General features: G+C 39.4%; 1 protein-coding gene across 4 annotated transcripts in view; it reads right to left on the reverse strand.

The window, feature by feature from the left end:
* The window catches only part of lpp (LIM domain containing preferred translocation partner in lipoma), a 201,554-nt gene that overhangs the window by 163,021 nt on the left and 25,247 nt on the right, over nucleotides 1–13,286 (reverse strand). For all 4 annotated transcript variants that reach the window (XR_013807705.1, XM_079678333.1, XM_079678334.1 and 1 more), the window contains one exon: nucleotides 3,299–3,338. The gene's annotated coding sequence lies outside the window, so the exon portion shown is untranslated. The remainder of the gene's footprint in view (nucleotides 1–3,298; nucleotides 3,339–13,286) is intronic.

A 13,286-nucleotide genomic window follows, 5' to 3' on the forward strand; every position in this document is an offset into this window, starting at 1 on the left:
CAGTTGAAAAGATCAAGAATTGATCATAGGAGCACTCTATGTGTCCTTAAAACAACACTTTATGCAAAAAGATTCAACTGTAAAACATTCTCATATTCAATAACTCAATGATACATTTTTCAATCATGTGCAAAATAAAAGAACTATGGAATAAAATAAAAGTGTGAAATAAAAGTATTTGTACATTGAATCATCATAATTAAAGAAATACACCTTTTTTTTGTGCAACTGTTAAACTGGTGTTCAATTCATACATGCTTCATGAAAAAATGGCGCCTGTAATGATGGCTGCCGTGTCTTTGGCTTCTCTACAATTTTGTTATATTTCAGTGTTTGTTAACATTTCAGTGTGTGCTTTTAACTTTGTCTGCAACATGCGAGCCTACCACACCAACTCTGCTATACAATATAGCAGAGAGGAACTTCTAGATCAAAAACTGTGTTGACAGCAGTCTATCACCGAGAACAGACAACGGGAAATCGCCATGGCTACCTGTCGTTGTGGCTGCTATACCAAGCGGCGCAGGATGAAGACAAAGCGGGGGTCCCGGGCCGGAGGGCTAGTGAGGTGAGGAAACGGGAGAACTCAGGGAAAAGTAAGGGAGGTGGTGTGTGCTTTATGGTGAACAATAACTGGTGCTCGGATATGGGGGTTATTTCTTCAGACTGTTCTCCTCATTTAGAGCACCTCATGATCGGATGGCGGCCTTTTCATTTGCCAAGATAATTTACATTGGTTGTGCTTACAGCAGTGTATATTCTGCCACACGCTGACAACAACACAGCACTGGACGAGCTGTACGGTGTGATCGACAGGACAGAGACTTCACGCCCAAAGGCGGCTTTCATTGTCGCCGGGGATTTTAACACCGCTAATATGAAGGAAGTCCTGCCGAAGTACTACCAACACATCAGCTGCCCGACGCGCGGGGAGAACATACTGGACCATGTTTATTCCCCTTTGCGACATGGATATAAGGCTCTCCCTCGCCCTCCCTTCGGCAAATCAGACCACATCTCACTGCTGCCTGCTTACAAGCAGAAACTCAAACGGGACAGACCGGTGACACGGACTATACAGCGCTGGAGTAAGGAGTCAGACTCAGCTCTGCAGCACTGCTTTGAATCTACGGAGTGGAGTGTGTTTGAGGACAACAATATCAAAACACACCCGGACACGGTCATTTGCTACATTGGGAAATGCATCGATGACGTGGTACCGAAGGTTACTACTCAGGGTGTGTGCGGTTCAGCTGGCAGAGGTGTTCACAGACATCTTCAACAGGTCCCTGCTGCAGTCTGTAGTCCCCACATGTTTCAAACACTCCACCATCGTTCCTTTCCCCAAAAAGTAAAAAATCACCAGCCTCAACGACTACCGCCCAGAAGCACTCACCTCTATCATCATGAAGTGCTTTGAGCGGTTAGTCAAAACCTTCATCACCTCCTCCCTCCCTGACTCTCTGGACCCCCTGCAGTTTGCCAACAGAGCAAACAGGTCCACAGACGACGCCATAGCCCTCACCATCCACACTGCCCTCTCACACCTGGACCAGAGAATGCTGTTCATTGATTACAGTTCAGCTTTCAACACCATTGTGCCCTCCAAGCTGGTCATCAAGCTCAGAGACCTTGGGCTCAACAGCGCCCTCTGTGATTGGATCCTGAACCTCCAGACGGGCAGACCTCCATCCATGGAGGACCTTTACTCCCAGCGGCTCAGGAAGAAAGCCCTCAGGATTATCAAAGACCCCCATCACCCCAGCCACAAACTGTTCTGTCTGCTGCCGTCTGGCAGGCGTTACCGCAGCATCCGGACTAAAACCACCAGACTCAGGGACAGTTTCATCCCACAGGCAATAAGACTATTAAACACCTGAACTCTGTAAAGAGCATCCATAACAATCTGTGTTTTTATGGTCCATTTGTTTTTTCTTTATTAAACAAGTAAAAGGAAGAGCGTCTGCGAGGCGTTTTTGCTTTTTACCTTACTAAATGGCCAGCAGTTGAAAAGATTTGTGGAAGGATACATTCTTCATGGGCTTCAATGGCTCTCTAGTAAAGGGTGTTTTATTGTTGCTTGTATTATCCTCAGATAGTGGTTTGTTTAAATAACTAGTGACATTTTAATAAATATTGCAAAAAAGGGCTCCAAAAAAGGCATATATATATATATAACCTGGCCGGCTTAGCAAGTGTGTATTTTTTCAAGCGCCACAAGATTCAGAAAAAAAAAAAGGGCTCCAAAAAAGGCATATATATATATATATATATATATATATATATATATATATAACCTGGCCGGCTTAGCCAGTGTGTATTTTTTCAAGCGCCACAAGATTCAGAGTTTATAAAGTACAATTCTGGGCTATTTATTGTAATTTCTCCAAACACATACAGTAAAAATGCCTGTTTTGAAGCCTTCAAATGGTGCAGGAAAATGAGTTTACATTGTATTATACTTAAAGACAGGACTATTCAGTTAAGAGAAGAGAAAAAAGGAAAGCAACATGTTATAATGGGTGATGTAACATTAATGACATAATATGAGGTCCTTGGCACTCAGACTCTAGAGGGGTCATTTTGTGATCATGGGGCATCACCATGGATGTATAATAAGAACTAATAATTCTATTCTACTCTGTTTCTTCTTGCACTATTTTTATTTTTGTATTTGTTTTATTGGGTTATGTCTTATATAACTATGTTGCATTGTTGGAGGAGCTCCCAGGGGCGGGTAGCGTCTCGCAGCGGAGAAACTGTGACGCGCTGGGACGACTGGGACGACTGCTAGTGGAGCCTCGCAGCAACTCTGCTTTCTGCACCACAATCTGGTGCTGCTGAATTGGGACTACTGAATGAGTGAGACTCAAATATCAGAAGTTCAGAACAAGTTTTAATTTTATTTTTACTTCATTTACTTTACTCAGGGTCACAGAGACGAAACCAGTTTTAAAATGTTGAAAAGTTCATTAAACATAAAAAGGCATTTCAAAGAAGTTCTGTTATTCTACATTTTGACACCAAGATTTTCTGATTTTACTGCAAATGTATATCGGTTCCAAATATCAGTTATCGGTCTCCTTAATTACTAATAATTGGTATCGATATTGGCCTTGAAAAAGCCATATCGGTCGATCCCTAGTAAGGATAATTCAACTTAAGGTCATTATATATATATACTTATATTGTCTGCGAATAAGAAAAATGTGGTGAATAATATGAATGAAAAGAAAAAGAGGCAAGAGATTAGTTAATGGCACAAAGAAAGGAGGTGAAAACTAGGCTGAGCACTTACCAAAATTTGAAGTGATGGTGGGGACTTCAGGATCAGACACCTGGAAAGAAACACAACATAATTATACAGCTCAAATTCAATAAAAAAAGTCAAGTTTCCCTGAGAGACAATGATTTAGTGCAGAATTGATCCAGAACACTTTATTTACACTGCCCCCCCCTTTGGTTGCCGCTGCTGCTCATCCTGCTGCCTCCCATTGTTTACTTTGAGAAAGTTAGCATTAAAGTGCAACTCTAACTCCTAAAGTGAGATCCTAACTTCTGACTGCAGGGGATACATTCGGAAATGATAATTGTGAGTGAAATGTCTATTTCTGGTGTTGTGAATGTCCTACATTCTGTTTAGATACAGGTAAGGGTGGGGGTGGAATGATTTTTGTCTCCAGGGCCCGAAGATGTGTATTCCTCTTGCTGAGGAATTCTTTTGTTCTGATAAATTGACATTGTCAGTTTCCCACATTGCCACAGTGTGGCATATACTACAGGGAGCAGTGGTGGGAACACAGATACACGAGAGTGGCGTCAGTCAATGTGACAGTTCTTGTTTTTTCTTTTCTTTTGAGGGAGGGGGGTCTATTTTTCTAAATCTGAACTTCCAAGTTGAGGGAGCAGGAAGAAACGGGAATTAATACACCTACACTCCCCTTCTCCCTTTAGAATGGCAAAAATCTCTTTGTACCCACACCATAATTAGTGGGCGGGCGCCAGTTTGGGATTGTTATCCATTCCTCCTTCACAATTGTTTAGTTCGCAAGTATAATACAATGTTTTGGAGAATTTGCAACTGACAACTAAGTCCTTTCTAAACTTCCCTTCAGTTTCTTTACGCTGCGCTCATGTTAAGGAACAAGTATTTCTTGAAGTGACGTTCCTTGTTCTAGCATATCTGCTTATTTTCCGAGGAGCTGTTTTCTATAGTGTGTATCCGGCCTGGGAGGAAAGTAACCAGCAGCGGGGGGGCAGGGGACACGTCTCTCCGGGGACACCGTGTTGATGAACATCTTTTGTTTGGGCAGTCTCATTCTGAGTCTATTCAAAATGCAGTTGTTGATGATTTTACCTCTCAAACTGTTTTACTTTCAATTAGCAGTTTTAGTATTAAGTATATGGGAGAGACTGGTTTATATGTTACCACAGGCCGACAACCTTTCTCTTTATTACTATATCTATTAAATGTGGAAATGTTAATGAATGAATGAAACTTAAAAATAACCTAATGAAATTTAAATGTTCTTCAGTCAATGTTTGTTGAGAAAAGAGAATGCATGAATAAAACTCAATAGCTTTATCAACAGCTGCACAATATATCTTTTTTTTTTTATTGTCCTCACAGTCTCCACATTGTACAGTAAAAAGGTTTTAGACTGATATAGTATTGCACTTTTTAGAGTGAAATTTGTATCAGTGTAGTGCTCTACTTCTTCAACTACAATGTTCATTTTGTTTAAGAATGTACAAAATCATTTCCTTTCATTATTTTATTCAAAAAGCACTTTGTTGTCTTTTATCAGCATGGTGAAAGCAGCAGAAAGGAGGAACTGAGTACAGTTTTATATTTACCATATATCATATGTATTGTATGTTTGACTATAAAAGCTGTATCGCTGGTAAGTATAGATCTGGAGAAATGTGTCATTTTGTTTTTCATTTGTTCCTCCATGATATCTACCAATTAGATCTCTGCTTTCAACCCCAACACATAGGTAGTCAATTTGATTTGTTGTGTTGTTGCACGCTTTTAATGTAATGAGGAAGCGTGATGCCTTTTCAGAGACAGTGTGGGTTTACTCAACAAGTCAGAGCTCTCTGTCAACACTTGGTGGGACGTTTTTCTAGTAAAGGTATAGAAGAAAGAAAACATCAACATCTGCCCCCAACGAGTATCAGCATCACGGCCAGACTCCTGGTTACCAAAACCCTCAAGCCACATATCCGCACAAAGTCTCAGAGAAAGAAGCAGTTAGCTGAGGATCTTATTAACTATAAAGAAATATGCCTTGCTTCCTATATGCTTGTTTTCCCCTAAATTGAGCATGATTCCTATGCAGGTTGGATATGTTTTGTATATGCCTTCATTTACTCAGAGTAGATTTACTGAGAGCTAATATTTTCTTTGAGCACGCCTGGAACATGCAGTTCCACTCCTGCAGCAGTTCTCATACAGACAGCCTCTAACCACCACAGCCAGATTAACTGCCAAACACACTCCAGAAATCCACAGATTAAATCCAGTAATGTGAGTGTTACCAAACCAAACCAAAAAAACCTGATATACAGCAGAATCAACATCTGACCAAAAGCTTTGATCTGTTCTCTCCCCTGAGAAGCGTATCCACTAAATGAGATTGATTTTAGGCATACAGTCTCTGAGCTACACAACCAAATACACACAGTGTTCTGCACATTGTGTGCTCAACATCTGGAGCGGGAGCAGACAGAGGAGCAGTTGTGTAAGACGCTGGTCTGGCCAGAAGGAATGTGTTCTCGCAGGTCAGATGGGCTCATGGTTTGTGTTTGTCTCTCAGTCTGAAGCCAGTCAGAGGCAAACAGCAGTGAAAAACATTCTTACTTTGTTGACATCATCATTTAGAGGATTTTATGAATGTACAGTTATAACTATGTGGCTAATGTTTTGCAATATATTTGACCTTGAACCACAACATTAAGAGAATACATTTGTGTTGATTAAAAAGAACACAAATGTATAATAGTTTACTTTTTTTTATTTTAATTGAGTTTTATTCAACAGCTTTAGATAATTTAACTCTCACACATATTTTTTTCTCAAAAACACAAGTATACCAGGCAGTAACAAGAGTGGCGTTGTTGAATACTTTTTCACTGTACAAAATGTAAAAAGGCAGGTTTTTGAGATACGAGGAGCATCTTTTTCTATGGTTTCCCCAATGTATGTACATTTATTAATAGAGAACAATATCCCTGGAAAATGTTAAAGGGTGTATCATGTCTGTAGGGATGGAAATGTAGGATCCATCAGTAAATGTTGGAATGTTTTTCTGACAGTTGCAAAACTCATTTGTCATCACCTAAACTCTGCATTCAGAAAGATGACAAGACTGCTGCTTCTAATGTCCGTACAATTATTGTAATTTCTATTGAACATGTTCAAATCTTGCTCTGCATACACTTTGAAATATGTTGTTACATGAGGGTTTTATAACGTGAAAAATGTTATAAAATGTTGACGCACAGCATCGATCAGGCAGTAATGATTTAATGTGTCTCCATTGTCTCCATGTGCTGTGTGTGTCAGTGTTAAAAGCTCAAACTGCAAACACTCACTTGTTTTCAGAACACCTGTCCTTTCATCACATGCATTGTCCCACATCTCTCCATGAGCATTCACTGCAGTGAATGTATGTGCCCAACCTGCAAATATCACCATGACTCCACTTTTTTGTTGAATCTGACCTTCCACGTGTGCAGCTGAAGAAGCACACCTTTCTTATAGGAAGGCATGTATTTACATTACATTCAATAGGATATTCATGAAGATTTGCTGTCACACTGCAGATCCTTTAAAGTCTTCAGACATTTATTTTCTATGATCAAATAAATTGAGCCAATTTCAGTCAATGGCAAATCCATTATGGTAACTTAGGTTAAACTAGAAAATGCATTTCCTGCTGAAAATGCGTTTGAATGCTGTAAACTGTGTACATTTGTGGCTGAAAATGCAGAAAAAGCTGAATATTTTATTAGTTGAATGATCTCTGTAGCTGCTTTTAGCTACACAAACCAAGTAAGTGTGTTGCTGAACTTAGCGGAGAAATGCAGAAAAGTGAAATGATTTGAATCAAATTGTTACAGCTCAAATGCATTGCAGTGACTTTGTTGAAAACTTGAAAGCGAAATGTTAAACTGGAAGAGAAGGAAAAATAGTAATGAAGCTTAATATTTAAAAGAAAATGTTTAAAAAAGGTATAAACAACTAAATGTATAACCTCAATGTCCTGAAATAGCTGAATGAGTTAATAGTTGAATGGTTTCTGCAGCTGAAAGTAGGCTGAAGGAGTTAAATATTAAATGTAAGTAGTAGTGAATGAATGTGTATTAACCTGTTAAGCCCCAGTGTTTCCCCTAGGATGGAGTCCTAGCAGCGGTGCTAAGGCACGTGGGCTCAGCATAATGTGAGCGCGGAGCGCGTGGAATTTTTTAGTGTGTGCGCGTGCGAAGTGCGCCCCGTCAATTTCTTTCTATGTGTCAGCCATGTGTCAGCACAAGAAAGACTCTTGAGGCCTAGTACCAGGGCCGGTTTTAGACAATTTGCTGCCCTATGTGAGATTTTAAGCGACATCTTATATGTAAAGGTTCAATGAAAAATCTTTACGAAAGACAAATACACTGCAAAAACAGAAACTTATTGACATAGGTAATATACGTCAAAATGGCTTGAAATGTATTCAGTATTGTATAAACATGTTTGAATTGGGGGGTGGATGTCTCATCCTCTAGGGGGGTCCGGGGGTATGCCCCCCCGGGAAGATATTTTTTTGAACATTTTACAGTAAAATGTTTCAATCTGGTGCACTTTGAGCACACAATTACTAGAGACCTGATCTAGGGGGTACAACTCTAAAACGCCCATATGCAAAAAAATTATAGTGTCCGTCCAAAAATTCTTTTTTACTTATAGTGAAAAGCAGTGGTGTCGTGGGGATTTTTTTACTGGGGGGACGCTATTTTAATTAGGTCATCCCAAACAATGCCACACAAGTGCGCACGCGCGCAGTGCACTCACAAAACGGGCAGACAGGTCCACAGAAACTACCGGTATGCTTAGTCCTACTTTAGTTACTGTACTGCAAAAAGCAGACGGCGCTGCGCTCAACACACACACAGACTCAAAACCATGGACACACTGGCACATAAGTTACATAAACAATTTATAGGCCTAAATTGCATAAGCTACAGTATTGCAACTAAGCAGACAGCGCTGCTTCTCTCTCTCTCTCTCTTTATCTCCATTTTCAAAATCTATTTAAAACTCATAACAAACAAACAAAAATCCCAAAGTTTTCCTGAAATTAACGCTTTGGGAAGAGGTGTTTCATTTCACAGATCCACCTTGATTCTTGTTGTGCTGGCTGAAGGAAGAGGGACGGGGGAGGAAAATTCAGAGGATGAAGAAGCAGAAAAATAACTTGTTTTGTAAAACGGACAGCACGTCAGTTTCAAGGAAAAGAGGACACAGTGTACTTTATGCATGACATGCAAAATATCTTGAAGCCCTACAACCACAAAAAAGGTACAAGTATATTGTGTTGAAAATATCGCAAAAAGTCGTAATATTGTATAATGTATTAGTTGCATGTTGTATTTTGCTAAAAACCACTATGCAGTTTTTCAAAAATATAATCGAAAAAGGAGAGAAAGACAAAAACAGAATATCACAGTATGTTGAAAAATATGAAAAAAGTAATGTTGTGTTAAAATAACATGAAAGAAATCAAAGTAAAGCATCTAAAAACATATATTTAGAAAAGGAATGTTAGTCAAGTCAAGTTATCAAAATTGCATTGTTTAATCGAAAACAGTGTTAAAATCACAAACTTGCCTTTTAGAGTCGCAGTCTTTTACAAAAATTCTGTTTTGTTAAGAGCTACCATAGTAAACATCGCAATTATTCCCAAAACAAACTGGGAATGGGGACATCGATAACATATTTTTATGTTTAATTTTCTTCAGGGCCACCGTAGTGCACATTGATGAACATTTTAAAACAAAAATAATGCTTACAAGTGTAAATGAGCCGGATTTGAGCTTTGAGCTAATTTCCATCTGTAGTCCCGTCACATACAGCATATAAGAACATGACATTTATATATATATACAGCAAAAATAAATACATGATATGCAGAAAGAGCATGAGCAGCATACAAGCATTTACCACATGGCAGTACAATGCAGCAGCTATGATATATAAAGTGCAAGATAAGATAAAAAGCGCTACATAAAAGTGCAAGAGGAGATACCCCTGTGTTAAAGTGCATTTATTTAACGGTGATTACACGTCTGTTTGTTGCTCAACCATTCTTTAAGTTGACCTTTAAAACTATTGAGAGTGGGACAATCCCGTATCTCAGTTGGGGAGCTATTCCACAATGAGCTGCCTTTAATGGAGAGGACATTTTGTCCAAAGGTGGGTGAGAGAGAGCGCTCTGTTTATTATTCCCGTGTTATTGTAAGTTACTCTACACATTTGAATAGTTAATCTACTATTATTAGTTTGTTTAATATTGAATCATATCAATTTGTTTTAAAGCTCAATAAATAACAAAGAAGACCTTTGACCGGCACTTTTCAAATTGTGTCCGGAAGATTTAAACTTTAACGGACATTGCTCCTTGCTTTAAAAGTAGCACAATTCATTATGTCAAACCTTGGAAAGTATCTAGATATCCCTGCCCTAATGCCAAAGTAACTGGCAACTGAATATGTGTCGACGTTTGATGTCTATGTCTGGACCGTTGCGTAAAAAGGAGGATTTCTGCCCGTTACTTCTCCGCTGTTTTCTTGTCGCTCTTGTCTTGTTAGTTAGAAAAGCAAACTGCATGCAGTTTGCTTTTCGGCCAAACTGTATACAGTTAAATCGAACTGACTTCTTTCTGCAGATGTGAGCGTCCTTAACAACGGTCAATAAGTCCTTGACAGCGGTCTGTCTGTTCGGTATTAACAACGTGTCACGTGTTCTGAATTGACCAATCAGAATCGAGTATTCAACTAAGCCATGTAATAACTAACTGTTATTCTACGGACGAAAAGTGTACAATTCCGCCGACTTATTTTGGCCCTCTTCTCCTCCCACATTGAACCTCGCAGAAACTCCGTTCAAACATCAAAACGTTCAGCTCGGTCGGGAATTGATGGCTATTACTTTTCTCATTCATAACTTTCATAATTCCACAGATATATCCCATAATACATCACATTTTTAACCATTGAAGTCAATGGAGAAATTCTTCAACTTCAACAAATCTTCATTCGACTTCAACTGCTAACTGTTCATTCATACTTGGACTCAGAAACCTCATTCTAACTTTAAAATGTTACACATCTTTCTGAGATTATTCGTGTAAAACAACTTTTAAATCTGATTCTTACTTTTAGAGATATTAAACATTGTTCAGACCTTGTTTTAGAGGTTTTCTTCAGATTTTAACATTGACTAGATGTCACAGCTAGAGGGTAGAAAATCTTGAAATTTGCCTTCATATATTTTTTTTAAACTGCCATAATTCACAAACCCTACATTCCTGAGACATAATTTTTCATGACAAACGTAGGAAAACATCTCGTAGCTTGAAAAATGAAAAATAATTAAGCAAAAATAATTAAACAAAATGCCTCTTGAGGGCATGAAGTGACAAAAACGTTCAACATTCCTCCATTAAACCCCATTGTAATTTCAGGCAGATATTTCCTCATGGTAGCAGCCGCACACACCTTTAGTTAAACTGCCAAAAAGGCCACATTATTAACCCGAAACTACACAAAAAATACACTTCAGATACTCAACTTCCTTGAAATGCTTCACGTTTTGAAATTTCACAGATATCTGTTACGGTTCTTCCACAAAACATTCACATGTAAGAGGTTTATCTCTCATTCAGAACAATGGAAACCTTTGATCTCCGGACGTCTTATTAGCTCAAATATAAACACCTGTGTAATGGAACACGATGATGTCATCACTCCAACTGACATGCTCAGAGCAGCAGTTAGCTGTGTGCTAACAGTCCAGCCGTGAAAACATCTATGGGACAGTTTTGAGATTTATTCAAATGCCGTTGCCATGGCGACAGACAACTCGCCATGAAACAGGATGTCGCTGTAAATCCACGCTCCAATCATCCCCCAATCTTCACTTGTATATCACCGGTCCATGCCTCAACAGCTCTACGCCAAATCTGAGATCTCACCATAAGCCGTTTCCCTCGCCATAAAACATGATGTCGCTATAACTCCTATGAAAATGTTCAAAAAGTGCTCAAACTTCACATGTGTGCTAACAGTCCAGCCGTGAAGACATCTACGGGACAGTTTTGAGATATCTTCAAATGCTGTTGCCATGGCAACACAATGCTCGCCTTGAAACACGGTTTTCAAATAACTTCAGTGAAAATACTCCAAACAGCCCAAAACTTCTCAGGTTTGGTAACGATGCAGCCATCAACGCATCTAAGCGTATTATGGGGTGTCGTCAAATGCCGTTGCCATGGCGACAGATCATTCGCCAGTTAGTTCAGAAGTTTGCAGTTCAAATATTCTGCTGCTTTTCCAAGCCTTTTTACTTTCTTTTCTTCTCTCATCACACATTCAAGCCCCCTGTGTTCATGTATAATTTCAATCTAAATTCTTCACTTTCTTCTTACACATTACATTTCAGCATAGCAGTTTAGCGTCAGCTTTTCAGCATAAAGCATTCCCACTAGCAATTTCTTCAGGAATTGCATTCTCTAGTTTGTTTTAAAGTTCAATAAATGGATGTTTTCATAGTCAAAGAATAATCTGAAAGAGAGATTAGCATAGAGAAAGAGATACATCTAGTGATGTGGCTGTGTGTGTGTGTGTGTGTGAGAGAGAGAGAGAGAGAGAGAGAGAGAGAGAGAGAGAGAGAGAGAGAGAGAGAGAGAGAGAGAGAGAGAGAGAGAGAGAGAGTGAAAAGAGCTATATTCAGAGCTCTGCTGCCTTGGCTACAATCTTTCATCGTTGTTGCTGTATGATTGGTGTTTAGCTACTGTATTTAGCGTCTACAGCACCTCCGCTTTTAGGGTTGACGTAGACCCAAACGTCGCCCGGAGGTCCCCTGGTGTTGTTGCGGGAGCTGCTGCACTAGCTAAAGCTACATTAGCAAAACAAACGCTAATTTATTTCTGCAAAAGGTGCAGCGGGCTTCAAACAGGTTCCCTCCACTGGTTTCAACCAAGCACTAAATTTGATGTTTTCCAACCAAATACGGTTGAACTTACACTTCCCCATATTTATTTGTAAGTAGATTTGAAGATACATGAGTTTCTGACTGCCGCTAGCTGAAGCTTGGTTGCTAGGTTACTAGCTGGGTGTTCTCCAATAAGGAGCCGGGGGAAACAAAGTTAATGATTATTGGTTTCATTCATGTTGATTTAGTTCAACACAAATTGTTGGGGGGAACTGAAAAGCTCTTACCGTACTGGTTCAGTGTTTCCCCTACCATTGTCTTGGCGGGGCTCCGCTCCCCCCCCCCTCCCCCACACACACACAAACACACACACGAATGCACACACTCACAATCAGAGACAAGAGCGGAGGAAAGGAGGAGAACAACAAAGTGTAAAAAAGTAAAACAAATCTGCTTTATCGCCCCGAGCTCTGATGTTTCCTCGTTTCTGAGCTGAAACTTCATTAATGATTTTAATGATTTTTTATTGCACTAATTGAACATAAGCATAAACTAGTAGTGAAAACAAAAACATAGGCACGGCGGCCTCAGAATGTGTGTTATACTGACATCCACATGACTTGGGATGGGTATCGTTAAGGTTTTAACAGTAGGCCTACTACTACTTTTATCGATACCGCTTATCGATCCGGTGCTTTAACGATACTTTTATCGGTTTTTTTGGAGAAAAAAAGAAGGTTAACTAACTAAACAAATTGTGAACAAAACTAACATTGCTTTTTATTTAAATTAAATACATAATATTTCACATCAAAAGAAACAACAATCATATACATCGTATTAAATAATCGGATAGAACTGTAAACAGAATAGCTGAAACTTTAACAAAATAAATAACTCAGTTACCTCTAATCATCAACCCATGTTTGTATAATTGAGTTAACTCCGTGTGTCGCTGCTAGCATTCATAACACCTGACGGGGAAACGTTACTCGTGGGTGGGGGGGGGCTACAGCGCTACCAGAAAGACAGTCGAACCCGGTGTATTTCTCCGTCTGAATGTGGTGCACTTTTGCTAAATGTTTAG

This window comes from Notothenia rossii (assembly GCF_949606895.1).
Source record: "Notothenia rossii genome assembly, chromosome: 1".
In the NCBI taxonomy this organism is placed as follows: Eukaryota; Metazoa; Chordata; class Actinopteri; order Perciformes; family Nototheniidae; genus Notothenia; species Notothenia rossii.